The sequence below is a fragment of the Pararge aegeria genome, chromosome 3, assembly GCF_905163445.1.
Source record: "Pararge aegeria chromosome 3, ilParAegt1.1, whole genome shotgun sequence".
Taxonomy (NCBI): Eukaryota; Metazoa; Arthropoda; class Insecta; order Lepidoptera; family Nymphalidae; genus Pararge; species Pararge aegeria.
This window is the reverse complement of record NC_053182.1, coordinates 14,378,156-14,395,675: the sequence shown is the minus strand read 5'-3', so window position 1 is coordinate 14,395,675 and position 17,520 is coordinate 14,378,156.

Here is a 17,520-nt window from a genome sequence, read left to right as displayed (position 1 = left end):
TTTGATTGCCCACTACTCTTTTGTAGATCGCTAATGCGTGGCGCGGCCTTGCCCTCACGTGGCCACTACCCGCGGCTGCCGGCTTGCCACAGACCAAAGCCAAATCGTCAATTTGTATAGCCGAGTATAGAATCTACAACCTTACATTCATCACGCCACATCATAAGCATTGTGAGATCCCTCTTAATCAACATTCATGATAGAAACTATCGTCAAAGAAGGTACTTTTAACTTGCTATATCGACTTTTGACTGAAGTACAATTTTGTTTATAATTTTTCATTTTCAACTAACTTATTATTGTTAATTTAAATGTGTACCTAATGTTAACCCAAACTCAACGTAGTATAGTATTTAAATAACATATAAGTAGAGGTGCATACTAATAATTAGGTACCTATTGTGGGCTATGTAGTTAAACTACTATAAAACAAACAAAGTGTTCTATGTTGAATAAAAAAAATTGGTTTATCCAAAAATTAAGAGTTGCTGATATTGTTAATAAAGGAAGAGATTGTTGGTATCTGTATCTCAGGGATAACATGTACTTACCGTACGCTTCTTAAAATCAATTCGATTCAGCCTGAGTACTTTAAATCCTTATACTTCCTTTACAGTCGTAAATATCGTTGAATATTGCACTACATCGGCTAAAATAAGCTGATCTACTTTATATGTTGCTGGTAAGGTACAGTATATGTTATTCTAGATAATTCCTAGTCAATGTCTTCAATACTAAAAATGGGCAGGAAATGTGTTAAATAAATTTATTATTAAATGTCCTGTACTAATCGGAAATACGTCATATTCCATTCGAACTGGTCTTCTTTCCAGATTTGCAAAAAAGAAGTGTGGAGATAGAAATAGTAGGTAGGAAAATGGGGGTGCGGAAGTATCCATGAGGATTTAATTTTTGCAACCGTCACTTAGAGTTCATTGGGTGATAGGTCTGCGCCACGACTGTAAGTGATTTTTTATAAATGAACTACTCGTTCTTTTGCGATTCCTTTTTGTTACCTTTACATGCAGTAATTCTTAACAATTTTTTTATATGTTCACGCTTTTCACTTTAACCTGCCTCCCTTTATGTATAGTACCTACACGATAGATATTTCAAACATTGCCTAAGAAAAACCAGCATTAAATATAATAACAAGGTATTCTTAATTTGACGAATTTTCGGTACCATATATACGTATATGTTAATTAAACCATGCATATGCAAATATATTCGACACCTCGCATTCTTCCGTTTTCTTGTAAATATAATTCTTTCACATTATGGTTTTCTGAAAATAAGGTTCAAACAATATAAAGTTTTATTAAATCTATGAAGTTTTTCACAGCAATAAAAAGATATGTTACTATCGACCATATTTTTGATTAAATGTTTGTCCTTTAACGGAAATTTTATGTAAGGGGTTATGAGGTACGAAATACCACAATACCACTACACATAAAATATGGAGGGATAAGGTATGGAATATTTCGGTTATGTTTAATTTTATTTAAGCAAGTAAAAATTTAAAAAAAACGTGGAAATGGAAAAGTGTCCAGAGCGCCCACGTAGCATTTTAATTTGAGTTTCAGTAGGCAGCGTCAAATCCAATTCAGTCATATCCAGTTTAAAAACTCTATACGACAGATTTACGTTACTCCGAAGTTAAGTTCGTCAACGTAGGTAAACTTGATAAGTTATTCTAGGGATTAGGCTGAATTTCATATATAGGCACCAAATTTTTATTGCATTGTATGCTGAAAGCAAATAATTCAGAATGATTCAGAATCTTATTTTTAAAATTATTAAAAATGTTTACACTTGAGTAAAATAAAACCTTTATATTAAAAATTAGCATCTAAGTTAAATGAACCGCATAAAGTTCAGGGTAAATATAATCACGTATACGTACGAGAAATATATTTAAAACTTTTAACGTTACCTTTAGTCGACCTCAATATAATGTCTATATTTATCGTTCAATTACTTACTTATTATTTTTTCCGATGACGATATGTGGACTTGATCAAAATAAAATAATTACTACGGTCTGTTTTGAACCTCTGACGTAAAAACGAAGAAGGTTTGACAATTCTGACGTGCCTGTTTACTTGTGTTTGTCTGTCTGTGGCGTCGTAGCTCCCGAACGATCCGATCCGATCGATTTTGATTTTGTATTTTTTTTTTGCTTGAGTTTTATTTTATTTTATTTTATAAGTAGCTGGCAGTGTTCTTAGCTGTTTGATATAAATTGGTCCAAGTTGGCCGCCGCCAAATATGGCGGATTATATTTTTTACTCATCTCCCTCTTTATGTATATCAATGGGCTTGACTATACACTATGACAAATTTTAAATCCAAGATGGTTGCTACCACAAAATTACAAATTACTTTTTCTTCATAACTGTCTTAATATGGATATCAAATGAACTTCTATAACTATCATATCAAATGCTTAGTTCGTAAAATAATGTACACTATATTGGAAGTCGGGAGATTACTATATATTATAGTCTGCTTTAAAATGCATTAACATGGGCCGAAGACATTTTTCTCCCTAGGGAAAGGATAAAATTGTACCTTCCCAACGGTTTCATCAGCTCTCCAAGCATTGGTGCACTTATGGAAATAATATACGGGTAATATACGTGTAATAATAAACGGGGGTAATCCAAGATTCCTTAGCAAAGGGAACTGGCGCCAGTCTTTAGTACTTAGTATCTCAGATGGTATGGAAGAGTAAGGAGTTGCATGGCAGAATCCACAAGGCCCAGGGATCGGATATAAATCAAATCGCATATGTATCCTGGTTACAATTCGGTGACCTATTTGGGGAAACCGACATTATGTCTGTTCAATTATGGGCGAAGTCATCAAGACGAGAAACTATCGGAAACACATTATGAGGCTCTCTAGACATACTCGTATGTCCAGCTTGTCATCGCCCTGGGGAGTAGTCTCTCAGACATAAAGTTTCCGGGTGTTCTCATCTTGTTCACGGCGAATACTTGCGCAGACATAATCAAGTAGACAAGATAATACACCAACAACTTGCTCTTAGGCATGGCCTTATAGATTTTGAGATGCCTTACTAAAGGAACGACCCAGCGTCAGTTCTTGAAAATAGTAGTGCATTGTTCTACTGGGATCGAACGATTATCACTGACAGGTATAATATTACAAGTAATAGACCTGATATAGTGCTAATCGATCGATCAGTGCGCCGTGCAATAATTGTTGACATTACTATTCCACATGATGATAATTTGGTTAAAGCTGAGTTGAGTCGACCGTTATCGTTCCGATAGTCGTTTCAGTCAATGATCTTCTCGCGAAAAGCTTCGTCCAACATCTTAAGAAGCTTTCTTTTGGTTGTTAGATCAAGGGTCGGATACAGAAGACAGTAGTCCTTGATATGGCACGCATTGTGAGGAGGTTCAACACTCTGAAGCCCTCGACGCCGGTTGCTTGGGTATTCAATAAAATTATTAATATTGTTTTTTTTGTGTACTTATACTTATAATTTAACATTTTTAAGAATTAAAAAAAAAGGGGGTAAACTTCTCCTATTCCCTGTTGTGGCAGGTGGACACGTAAATTTTATACAGTCAGGGGAATAATTGGAGGATATAATTTTTATCTCGGCTATGCTAGCCGTGCACTAGGTACCTCCGTAACATACCTAACCTAGCCTAACCTACCGTACCAGTTCAGGATTAATGAATTGATGTTGTCCACCCCCGTACCTTTGAAAGCACGTGTCAGTCCCGGTATTATAACTAACTTATTGTAAGCCCGGCAACCCATATTGGGGATGCGTGACAGTTTCTATTAACCTATTAATACATATGCATAGCAGGAGACACAATATTTATAGAATCCAGAGATAAAACCAGTTTCTAAACAATAAAAATAGGCTAACTATGATGAAAATTATATTAAAGTTTTTAATTAAAGGTATAATTAGGGGGTTAAAGAGCTCTGTGTAGTTAACACAACATAATTCAACTTAATTTTTTTTTTCCATTAAAGCTTTATAATCAATATTACCTACTTCACACTATACAAGAGCTCTCTAAGACTAAACAATATGAGTAAAAACTCTATTAAAACTCTTTAATCTTTAAAGAGCCCTAGACGCTATATTCAACTTTAAAATAATAGTCTGAACTCTCCATGATAGTTGGAACTTCTTATAGATGATGGTATACACAAATAACGACACTCATATTAGGTACAAGAACATATTTTTAGTTTGAACAAAATAATCGCGTAATATTACTTACAAGAATAGTCTCTATTTATTAACAAATAAGTAAAGTGGAAATATCTGTCGGTTTTAAAACACCTATCCATCATGATATTTCTTATTTATAACTATAACAAGGGGCAATGGGGCCTTTCAAATAATTAAAGGATTTTATCAATAGTTATAATAACTGTGCTTCTACAATAAATTTTTTGACATTTAATTTTGTATATACACCTAAGTAATTGAATTATTCACTGTATAAGTATATTAATTACTCATACAGTGAATAACTGTTGTGCTGCACAGTGGATTTAAAATAATTCAATTCAAATAATAACCATCGAAAAGACAATTAAAACGTTGCATAGTATTCATAAAATACTATTTTCGAGTGGTCAACATAATCTAACATAATATAATAATATAATTGTCAAACACTCCGAAGACACAGCAATATATTAGTGAATATATGAGTATACACAGGCCGCTACACTGCGCGTCGCCCGGGGCGCAATACGTCACGAGCATGTCGAGGTAATAGGTGACGCGAACCTTTTCCACTACCAAAATTCGTTCAATGCGGCTTAAACTGTTTTCACTTTAAAATACACAGTCGAATGTGCCATTGCAGAAGATATTTTTTAACCAACACCGAAGCAGCAGCTTCTTTATCCGCGAAAGAGAAAAGAAATCCTGCACGTGCAAATTCGCGTGTCAGGTACTATAGCTAGTTACAGAATATGTCATGTGAGACTAATGATTAAATATAATAAGATAGATAGACTGCGCAATCGCAGGAAACACACACGGATCTAACGCGGATCTCCGGTTCATCTCGGTAGGTATAATGGTTGCTACCAAAATATATTTTACGAACTAGCTGTTGCTCACGTCCACGACCACCTACTTTTTGTAATATTTATTGCGTTCAACATTTTGACCCTTAATCTATATCTAGGTCGGTTATGAGAAAATGAGATTTATATTTATTATTTTAGAAGAATGTTTAACTCCCGATACAAAAACGACCGGGTGTTATAGGTTTGACTTGTCTGTGTGTGTGTCTGTGTCTTCTGTGGCATCGTATTAATCCTAACGGATGAACCGATTTTGATTTTGTTTGAAAGTTTGAAGTACGGAGTGTTCATAGATATGTCTGGTGAAAATCGGTCCAAGATGGCCGACGCTTCAAAATGGCGGATTACTACTTTTTCCACCACTCCCTCAATAACTATGGCTATCAAATGAAAGGGCTTGGCTACAAGAATAATGTTTACCATATTGAAAGTCAAGTTTATTTAAATTTTTTATATTTATATTTAAATCTATGGAGATTTTAATGCCCTAAAAACTTTCTTTATTTGTCTTAAAGCTAGCCCTTGACTGTAACCTTATCCGGTGCTAAGTGATGATGCAGTTAAAGATAGCAGGCTAACCTATTAGGTATGGCACTTATTTAATATTAAACCCACACCCCTTATCGGTTTCTACGCGGCATTGTGTCAGAACCCAAAATTGCTTGGCGGCATGTCTCTGTCGGTAGGGTGGTAACGAGCCATGGCCAGGCCAGATTAGAGAAAATTCAGTAATTCTGAATTCCCAAATTTCCGGGGATCGGCCAGGGCCTCCGACATCCACTCACGACGCCTTTCACTTATAATAACAAATATATATATGATGACGATGTTACAACTGAACCAGATTCCACTCGTGCTGTGGCGTGCAATTAATGCATGCACAGAAACAGTGCCTACCTATATTCATATTACTTGTACTGGAGGAGAATATTGCGATTTTATGCGATCTTCCTCCATTGTGCCTTCCCTAGTCAAAAACTTAGTGCACGCCACTGCACTCATGAGTCGTGAGGCATTATCTAACTGACGAGACTTACGAGTTCTATTGCTAAGTTTATTGGTGACCCTGCGCTATGCAGCGGTTTTCGCGGTGGCCTTATTCCCAGGTCCCAAGTTTCGGACAAGGTAATTCCTCAGTTTTGACGACACTTCGGCACTAAACTTATTATTTTAATTTGATCTGATATACTGGAGATTACACCATCTTACCTGCAAAGAGACATCACCAAGTTTTGAAGTAAATTGCTATGGTTCAGGTACAATGCCATATAGAAATCTAAACTAGTGATCTAATTACTGAACAACCCTTCCAGATAAGCATGTATCGCCACTCATCAGGTCATAGCATCAGGTGAGAACGCCAACAGCTGCGAGTTACTTAATTTTTGTAGGTATAGTATTTTATCTATGACTTAACACAGGCAGTTGTTTTTATTATCAATATTCTCGTATCGTTATGAACTTGGCGTATTGTTTCAATTCATTACGTTAACAATATAGCTTTCCCATGAAGAAGACAATAAGATTTGGCAATCGTTTTAATGTTGACAAATAACATTATTGTGAAGTTGTGAAGATATACTTGTCGGGTCATAATGAAATTCCTATGCAGGTATGTCCTACCTACTACCTACCTAATGTATTTTGAAACTAGCTCATTTCAAGCAGATACCATTTTTTGTAGCTGTTCGCTTTCCGATTCGCCTTTTTGGACTAGAGAATGCAAACTAATAGAACACTCGCTTACCCGATAAGGTGTCAAACTGTGTTTTAAAATATTGATAGACTCAGAATGATGGATTTCCCACGACAAAGAGTTCCAAAGTTTTACTACTTTAATAGTAAAAGATTCATTATAACGCTGAGATACGGGCATCTCAAGTTTGTTGTCGTTCGCCGACTGGAGACTGTCGAGATGGAGAGAAAACGCGAAACGTTCATAAAGGTAAAGGGGAGTGGAGAGCAATGGCGTGCATACAGGCTATGCACAACGTATGCACCAAGCGGGTAGATTAAATAAAATAAAATAAATCTCTAGTACGAGTTATAAAAAACTTAAAGATAGGCCTACTCTAAGTTTTTATAACTCGTACTGGAGATTTTTTCATTTTATATGATCTGCATACCATGTGCATACTCGCTTTCACAGGGTACTGGTGGAGAAACCATAGAGAATAGGATATGATAGGACTAACCACTTTAGCTGGGAACGCTATTGAGGGATATGATCAAAGAACAATGGCACTTCCAAACCAATTTTTGTAGTTTTTTTTCTTGCATTGACTAATGAAAAATTAGTTAATGTGTTAAGAATGAATTCTTAAGCATTTTCTTTTTAAGGGTTACTTTTAAATAAACGGTTCGTCGGCCTCGGGTTATCGGTAATCGGTATTAGTCTTCCAACTGTCATAGATAATAAAATAATGATTGTGATACACCTTACAAGTAAGAGTAGTAAGAATTGTAAAGTAAAATTAGATGCTTTCTCTGCATAGATTGCATAGATTGCACTGTTTTTTTTGCTAAAAGAATAATATTTATAATATAACACAAATGAGAGTATTGAAAAAAAAATAATTATTAAACACACCTGCACACCGTGACAACAACATTATTCTTTTAGTTCTGAGATCAGCACAGTCAAGTAGGTAAAATACGTTAGAGAAAATGTTTGAATAAATAGTACCTGGTTAGCAATTAGAGCTGACATTAAGCCTTTATATGATGTTATTACATAAATATATAATTAAACAATTATTAACATTAACAATACCGATAAATCGATTGTTATTTATTGCTTTACATGCATAATTAATACCACGAATCGATGTTTATGATGAAAACAATGTACCTACATTTCGTCACTGGACTGAAATCTGTCTTAAAAAAAAAACGTGAAGAAGCAGCATAACTCAGAGGTTTTTGATCATTAGGTAATTATATTTATTAACTTCTCTGACAGTTCATAATCATCATCATCATCATATCAACCCACCCTTCTCACTGTGGACGGAGCCGTGCCCTGTAGTGGGACGATGGGTTTTTAATAATGAACGCAGCCTCACATTGACTGATTATTGAAAAAAAAAACATTTAATTCAGACAAGTGTTTATTTGTGAGTGTGTGACAATTTTTTCCTTACGTAGAAATCTATTGGGTTGTTACTAAAAAATAAAATTGCTGAGGCCCTACTGATAATTGTATAACAACTTAGTAGCATGTTTTTTTTATGTACATATGTCTTCATGTAGCATTGCTCGGCACGTCTTTGTCGCTTGGGTGTAAAATAGCTACGGTAAAAGCCTCCAATCAGACCAGACGAGAGATTATACAGAAATAATAAATTCCCAAATTGGCCTTGCCGGGAATCGAACCCGGGATCAACCACAACGCTCACCGCTGCGCGAGAGAGGTCGTCAAAAATATAGAATAATATTCAAAAAAGGATTCGAGGATTTTCTTATTAGGTTTTCCCTGCAAGCATTTCGCAACTTTATGCGTAAGGCCACGAAATCCTTTTTAGCTGTCTGTGTATTAGCATACAATCCTTTGAATACAGCTCGAGGTACCAATATTAAAACAATGTGTACCTACTCGTAAGTTAATAATTGACCATTCGTCCGTACTGTGGTGTGAATTCCACCGTCGCGTTTTGATCGAAAGATAGTGTCCTATTGTTTTACTATGAGATCGAAAGACATGTATTTGTTTTATTGAATAGAATCAAAGTTTGTTTTGCTGTTTATTATTAATACTTGACATAATTCATATTAAACCTTCTAACTAACCGATAGTAAAGAGGTATATACAAGATTATATATAAAAGATTTAATGCGGGTAGAATTGAACAATACCAAAAATATTGTAATATTAAAAAAAAATGTGATTTTATTTTACACCTTCATCAAATGAATGTGTGGAATGGCTTTAAATCACTTCCTGAGATTAGCCCCATAAAACATAAAAAAAAAATTTCAGGTTTTGGTTATCGATTCACCAAGAAATCTTTTTGCACTAAAGTCGAAAGTATTTTAAGTTAAGAACTATTTCCTTTTCTCCCTACAAAAGACCTAGCACTCATCACTTCAACCGATTGATGTCTTCATAATGATATTTCCACCAAGTGCAGGTAAAAAGCATTTATATAATTTCATTTAGACTTAATCCAACAACCCCTAGTTAGTCCACGATATCATGAAAAATAACAAATAATAATAATCATTGAAAATTGCATCGTCTTCGCATACTTAAATCGAATCCGGTCATGGCACAATATTAAATTAGTTTAATTATCGTGCTTTTGGACAACATACACACTCTTTAGCTTCATAATATATATCTATAACAGCTACATACATACTGTATAGCTATTAAAATAGAAAAGGGTCACTCACATTCAATCCAACAAAGCGCATAACATGTATCAAATTAAGTGAAACGAATTTGTTTTACTGCAAGGTAGGAGGAGGTAGATCTACAACTAAATTAAATGTAATAAAAAACCAATCGAAATTAAATATGAGTGCAATACGCTCAGAAGGGTATAATATTCCTTATTAAGTTATGAGTAAGCATTTTTATGGAGTATAAACATTTTACTGCATCTACTTCAGCTGAGTCGGAGCCTGGCATGACACATCGACCAGAAACTGTTAAAATGAACTTACAAGCTATTAGATTAGGGGATTCTCCGTATTATGAATAGCTGCATGTATTAGGTATATCTTTATGTTTTGTAATGGTCCTGGTCTGGCCAATGAAAAGTATTGGGGTTTTCTTTAAAGGCAGAAATTCTTAGTAGCCCGGGGTTTGGAAATTGGCCCCGTGCCTCGCAGAGCAAGTTAAGCTGTCGCTCCCGGGCCTGATCTCTTTTCGGTCGTTTCAGATCTGACGCTCCATTGGACTACTGAGAGTGAGGAAATAGAGAACGCATCTGTGTTTGCGCACGCACTTGTGCACTGTTATATTCATGCCGCGCAGTTGTAAAAATCTCTCAGGAGATTGACCACCGTGGCTGAAATGTGTCTTTATATATTACTAACTGTTGCCTGCGACTCGGTTCGCGTTTATTATTGTTTTCAAAGCATCCCGAAGGAACCGTTTATTTGGGCGATGTGTGCCATTGAATGGAGTCGTAGTTCTACTGATTTATGTTCTAATTTTTAATTTAAAATCGGGTGAAGTGTTTAACTATAAGTTTTTCAATTAAATGTATGCCTATGGAATGAATTTAAAAATATTTCATTGCTATATTCTTGATGCTAAAAGTATTTACTTACTTTTACTACGATACTAATGTAACCCAGTTATGTTTCACCGGCGATTTAATACATTTTTAGAACACAATAGCTGCTTGCTCGCGGTCTTTTAGGTAATATTCTTTCAGAACTTCGAGCTATAGGGTCTATAGCTTATATACCTACTCGTATATAGGTAAGAAATTTGAATTCATAAGTTGATCGAGACTCGAGAGTACCTTTGATGCTGGTTTATTTTCCTTTTGTGTACCGTAAAATTATGTCTTGGCTTGCATTATTATAATTCTTCATTGTCATTGATTACTCAGTTTCTCGGCAAGCGGCCAGAATTATTTAATGAATTCTATTACGCAATCGAGTACCTACGCTCAATACAGTCGGCCTGCCCTAGCCCTTGATCCTGATAGAGCGCGATGGTTTTTGGTCACCATTTGGACACATCACATTACCTAATTTTATTTAGTTTCGATATGTATGATAACCTCGGGGACCTCGTCTTGCCTCCAACAGAAGTCGATGGAGACAGTTTACCAACGCGAAGTTGAGATCTCACCAGGACCACGATCTTCAGTCATGAAGGAACGACCATAGAGAGAGAGAGATGTATGATAAGCACTATTTTCTTTTTACTAACTTTTACAGCAAATGCGGCAGATTTTTTATAGTCATCATCAAAATAATTTCAACCGATTGTCGTCCACCGCTGGACATAGGTCTTTTAAAGAGAGTTCCAAAATCCACGATCCTGGGCCTCGTTTCCAGCTGCTCCCATCCACTCGCTTGATGTCTCCTGTTACCCTCTTTGGGGGCCGACTTACGGAGTCGCCACTCGAGCACCCTAGGACCCCAACATCAATCTACATAGTTTAGAGAACGATTGAGGTTGGAGTCCTACATGGGGGCTGCACATTGCCATTTCAGCTTCCCGACTCGTTTTGCTATATCGGTAACTCTAGTTCTTCCACGGATCTCCTCTTTTATGATTTGATCACGTAGTGAGATATACTAAATTCTTGAAAGATTCTTGAATATTCGGCTAAAAAAATTAATGCAAAACCTCCTTTTCTATATTCTACATTAAATCCTGAAACTAATTATGTTTCTCCTTCAGCAAAATCAAAAGGAGTATGACTAACTTCAGCTATTAATGATGATAAAAAACATAATCTTAAAGGTAATATTATATAAATAAATCAAATTAACTTTTGATAATCTATAAATTTTATTAAATTAAAATCTATAACTAAAATAATTCTAGCATGGCTTTTAGCATCGCCCGCAGATTGACTCTAAGCTCCAGGCCCATAGTAAGTTACCACATTTATTTTTATTGTTTTTCCACTTACCGGTCAATTATTACTATTAAAAAGCCTTACAGGAAGCACCGTTAGATTGACGTTCCGCTGATGTCGTAGAGCCCTAGCTAGGGTTGACAGGCTAGCTTTGCGTTTGCCCCATCCCTTTGTCACTGTAACCACCCTTATATTGGTTTAAACTACTCTATGCGAAACAACAACTAAATCATTTCTATAATCCCTAACAGTAGGGAAATAATAATACCTATTTTATCCGTCGAGCGTGATTGCAAAAGCATTTAGAATCGGTGCGTAGGTAGGTATTTATATCAATTTGTCTTGAATGTGCGTAATTATCGCTTTGCATTTCAATGTGGATGCTTCTCAAGCTTTGCATAGCAAATAGATCGTCAATAGACAGCGAAGCGACGATCATTGTAATGTTGAAAGATGATTTTTTCCTTAGTAACAAGATCAGTGGAAGAACCTACTTAAAAAAAACTATATATCTATTATTATACTATTATTATGGGTACTTCGTATTTTCTATCATTTATTGATTTTCGTTTATTTATTTATTTTAAGTCTTATGCCGCTAAATAGCTTTTTTTCCAGCAGGAATACTATGTTCCGGTCTGAAGGGCGTGGTTGCCGGTGTAAATACAGGCACATGAGGGTTAACAAAACCAACCAAAAACCAATACCTCAAATTGATGGACACAGAGCGGCATGTTACAGGCACGTGCCCCTTGCAAAGTTGCATTTTCCTTGAAGCATTGCCTTGTTTGTAGGCGATGATTTTCCACCTACACTCAGATGGGCCATGTGCTTCGTCAATTAATTGTAACTATAAAAAAAATACCAAAAAAAAGTTGGTGTTCTACCAATGTTCCGATTACGATTGGTTCTTCCTCGGATCTCCTTATTTCTAGAGACGTAAAGACTTCCTTTCGTCGAAGATCAAACAGTGCATTTTTCCAGTGATAGCTTATGGCTCAAAAAAGAATAGACTATGAGAAGACATTAAAAGGCTCCACTGATATTTTTATGTTCTTATTTTTAAAATCGGGTGCAGTTCTTAACAATAAGTTTTTCAATTAAGTAATAATAACTGTTTTATTTAGGTGTATAGTGTTTAAACTCGCGACTAATTCTAAATCATATGTTGAATTGGTATGAATTTAAAAATATTTTATTGCTATATTCTTGATGATAAAACTATTTACCTACTTACTTTTACTACGATACTAATGTAACCCGGTTATTTTTCACCGGCGATTTAATACATTATTAGAGCGACTTAATATGATAACATCGTGGTCTTTTAGGTAATAATAAGCAGGTAATTTAATTAGCTCACGCTAAGTAATGAATTTCATAGGCAAAGTTTTGCTACTTTGGGTAATATCATTGCAATTTTCTTAAGGATCTCCATTTTTTAAAATAAGTAATAGCCTATATTTCTTCGTGTTAGTTACTTCGTGAAGAAATTATTAAAATTGGCTTAGTACTTTCAGAGCCTATCGGGTACAAACAAACAAACAAAAAAAACTTCCTCGGCTCCAAAACGTTGACTATGAGCCTCATTAGAAGGCTCAATAGTCACTCAGCGGGCGATGGAGAGAGCAATGCTCGGTATATAACTACGTGTCTGGATGTACTTAGAAATAAATTCAATCTTAAATAAAAATACATTTAAAACTTATTTATATTAACAATCGTAGCAGATCATAGCAATATCATGGACATGCCCGCAAAAAATCGCCTGCTTCTAACCAATATATGAAAGTAATCTTAATTGTCTCTACCTTCAGGTAGGTAGGTATAGGTGCAAATTATTTCCGAAGTTACCTATTATTACAGGTAGATTTAGGTGCATCGCACGGTCTAAAGAAACTAATTGTCGACCCACGATGCAATTGTTTCGACTTTAGGATACCAGGTTGTAATGATTGAGCCGACCTTAGCCCGCTTGCGCTCCGAGTCTCGCACTGATACCACTGAATTATTTAAATCATTCGCACTCAGTAAGATGTTAGATGACAGCTTTTTATGGTATGATGCCGCGTTGTTTGCGGTAAGCCAAAGGTCACCGGCTACATTGTAACAATTACAAATACAAGCCTACTGCCTACGTTTAAAATTATGCTATATATACCTACGCATATCTACACTTTTATGAACATTATACATTACGTTTTAATTATTACTTTTTATTTAGACACAAAATGCGTTATTGTTACTTTTTTTTTTATTAAGTACCTATATTGTTTGGCAGACTTATACTAATACAGGTGTAGGTTCTTAGGTTTTAGATCTACTAATAGTTTTTAATATCTAACTTAAAGTTAATATAAAGCTTTTAAAATAATTGACGACGCTTGATTTGTGAGTAAAAAGTCAATAAAATCAATATTGAACTAATAAACTATTAAATAAATGATGTTAAATTCAACTTCAGCTGATCGATATGATAAGCGAAATATTTTTTCAAGGTTAAGATATATTAGATTAGAGAGTTCTTATTTTATATCTACTGTGTAGGTACTTAGGTAGTTAGGTACGCCGTTTAACTTGACGACCTCTGTATTTTTCTGCGCAGAAGAGAAATAGCAATTGTAGCTTACAGCTTTCTCTATAGATAGGTCTCTATGGCCAGGCGACTACGGCTCAGGAATGGAACATTGCGTAAAAATTAAAAAGCTTCGGGCTATGCGACGGCTGAAATAATGCAGATATTAAATTAAAGGTCATTCATTCTATCGAACCATTATGTTATCGTGACTTTACGTCCATTAAAACTATGATCATATGAACTTGGATTGAAGATGATATTGTAGGTACTATATTTTGCACCCGACTTTGTGAGCTGTTTTTCCAGGAGTAGTATAAACGGTTTGTGTACCTACCTACCAAGGAACCTTACTGAGGTAGTCACAAAACAAATTTAATAATAACATATAGGTACCTAACTGTTTCGCTTAAAGTTTTTTCAATATGTAGGGTTGTTGTTACTCGGCGCCTAAGGGTTGACGCCTTCACAAATCCATGTGACAAGGTGTACAAGAACAAAACATTTTTTAATTTGAATTTATCTTTATGTTTTAAGCTGGACTTATATGCGGTCGTAGGAGCGGGGACCACTAGTGACTTATAATTAACTATGTGTTTATTACGGTTTTTTAGAAATACCGTGGGAAACGCTTGTGTTATTTTCAAGTAATTCTAATGCCAAAAATCAAATTGATTGGTTGCATAGTAAGAGCGTTAAGGTAGGACAAACAAACAAACAAACTTGGCATTTATTTCTTTATTTATATTCTTATTCTAACACTATCTTTACAGAATACTTAAACCTATTTATAATACATATACATATACTATACTACGACAATACACACACCGCCATCTAGTCCCAAAGTAAGCGTAGCTTGTGTTATCGGTACTAAGATAACAGATGAATATTTTTTTTTTTATGAATAATATAAGTAAATACTTATAATATACATATAAACACCCAGACACTGAAAAACATTCATGTTCATCACAGAAACATTTTCCAGTTGTGGAATCGAACCTACGGCGTTGGACTCAGTAAGCAGGGTCGCTGCCCACTGCGCCAGTCGCCGTCAATATTACCTATTTATAATAGTAAGGATTAGGTATGCCTTTTCCTTCCAAGGCTGTTGTCCGTAAGATTACTTACTGCACAACTATATCCTATTTAACATTTAACTCAAACTCAATTCAAATAGACAGCCAGGTGGCGCAGTGGACAGTGAGCCTGATTTCTCCAACGCCATGGGTTCGATTCCCACCACAGGAAAAATGTTTGTTTGAACATTCATGTTTTTCAGTGTCTGGGTGTTTATCTGTATATAATAAGTATTTATGTGTCTTGTATTCATAAAAATGTTCATCAGCTATCTTAGTACCCATAACGCAAGTTACGCTTACTTTGTCGCCGTATATTTATTTATACTACAAAAAAAATTTTACTTACCAACAAATTATTTGGCGAGGTCGGAACGGTCGTGATCATATAAATTGCTGTTGGAGCGCGTTTGTATCCTGGTAACAAATGTCAAAGCCATCTTTGTCGTCAATGCACACGGGGCTTCCACGATTATTATTCGGCTGTAATGTTCTTTTCTAATAAGCAACTAATTTTAATCGAGGTTATGCGACTCGATAGACCCTCTTATCCTTCTTTGTATATAAAATAGGTAGGTACAAGATAATGCAGTCGGATGCTAAAACCATTACCTTGTTTAGTAACTAACATACTAAATCGATGGTTAAGGTAATTTATTTATTTTACTACCTGCCGCGAATTCGTCAGAGTTATATTTCTGAGAAGTACAATTCAGCAAAAAGTTTATTTCGCTATTCTAAACAATATACCACCCGCCTCACCCGCTTCAGGATGTAGGAAGTAGTAACTGGATGTTAAATTCCGCAAGAACTGTGCTGGGCTATCAAAATATTTTTTTTTTTATCCGACACTTATAGTCCGACATCCGACACTTTGTTATTTTGTTTGTTTATTTGCTTGAACGCGGTAATCTCTGGTACTATTACCAGAGATTACCGCGTTCAAGCAAATAAACAAACAAAATAACAAGATCTTTATTATTAGATTAGTACACATTTATAAACAAATTGGTGAACATAATTTACACTATAATATTTTTTGGTCCGAAATCCTTTAAATCGATAAAAGCAATTTCGGTTTTGCACCGGGTAGCAAAATACAGACTAGTGACTTTTGTATAAAATGCCGTTTTTTATATTCCACTAAAAGTTAGCCCTTGACTGCAGTCTCACCTGATGGTAAGTGATGATGCAGTCAGATGGTAGCTGGCTAACCTGTAGGGGGTTAGCCAGTTATACTACACCATACCCCTCATCGGTTTCTACGCGACATCGTACCGGAACATTAAATCGCTCAGCGGCACGTCTTTCTTGGTGGGGTAGTAACTAGCCTCGGCCGAAGCACGCAACGCTGCGCCAAGGAGGTCGTGTTTCATTATCATTTTGTATAATCTACTCTAACAGTCACTTAACATGCATTCTTCATTGGGTCAATATTTCTAACCTCATATAAAACGAACACGAGTATAATGTAATAATTAATTTATTATTCAAATAAATCATAGACATTTTAAATAAAATATTTTTCTTAATTAACTTAAAATTAATTACAGTTCTTGTCATATTAGTAGTTAAAAAAATATATAAGTATGAAATCGACGCTGCCACAAATAAATATGTAAAATATAAATGTTTCATTTATGAACCATTTATTTTAAGATATAACAATTAAAATAATTACTGTAAACTGCTAAATGAATGAAGTGACCAACCGCCTTCGAGAAACACTACGAAAGTGGAGTGGTTTTTTATGCTTCAATATTAGTCGTGTACACGGATGTCCTTAATACAGTGTTTTATACTTGTTCAAACTCATACTTAAATATCGATAATTCTAAAATTAATGCGATCCTTTTTATTATATTATTTGTGCAAAAGCGTAGCACTATTTTAAGATTTGTCTATTAAATTATAAAAATTTGTGTAAAACTGAATTGCCACGATGGCTCAGAATTAGTATTGTCAAGTTCGCGAGTCAACGCAACGAAGCACTAAAGCTGGACTTCTAATTAAATGCAGTTTCCTAACGTTTCGTGAATTGTTCGTCGGTCACTACTTTTCTGTAAAAGCATAGGGATGTTGATGAATATAAATTAACTGAAATTAAAGTACTATTTTATTTTGGCAACAAATTTTTTACAAGACGGAAAAAATTGCGTTAGAAATGCTCGAAAAAAAGAGTCCGTTTTCTGCTGCTGCTGTTTTA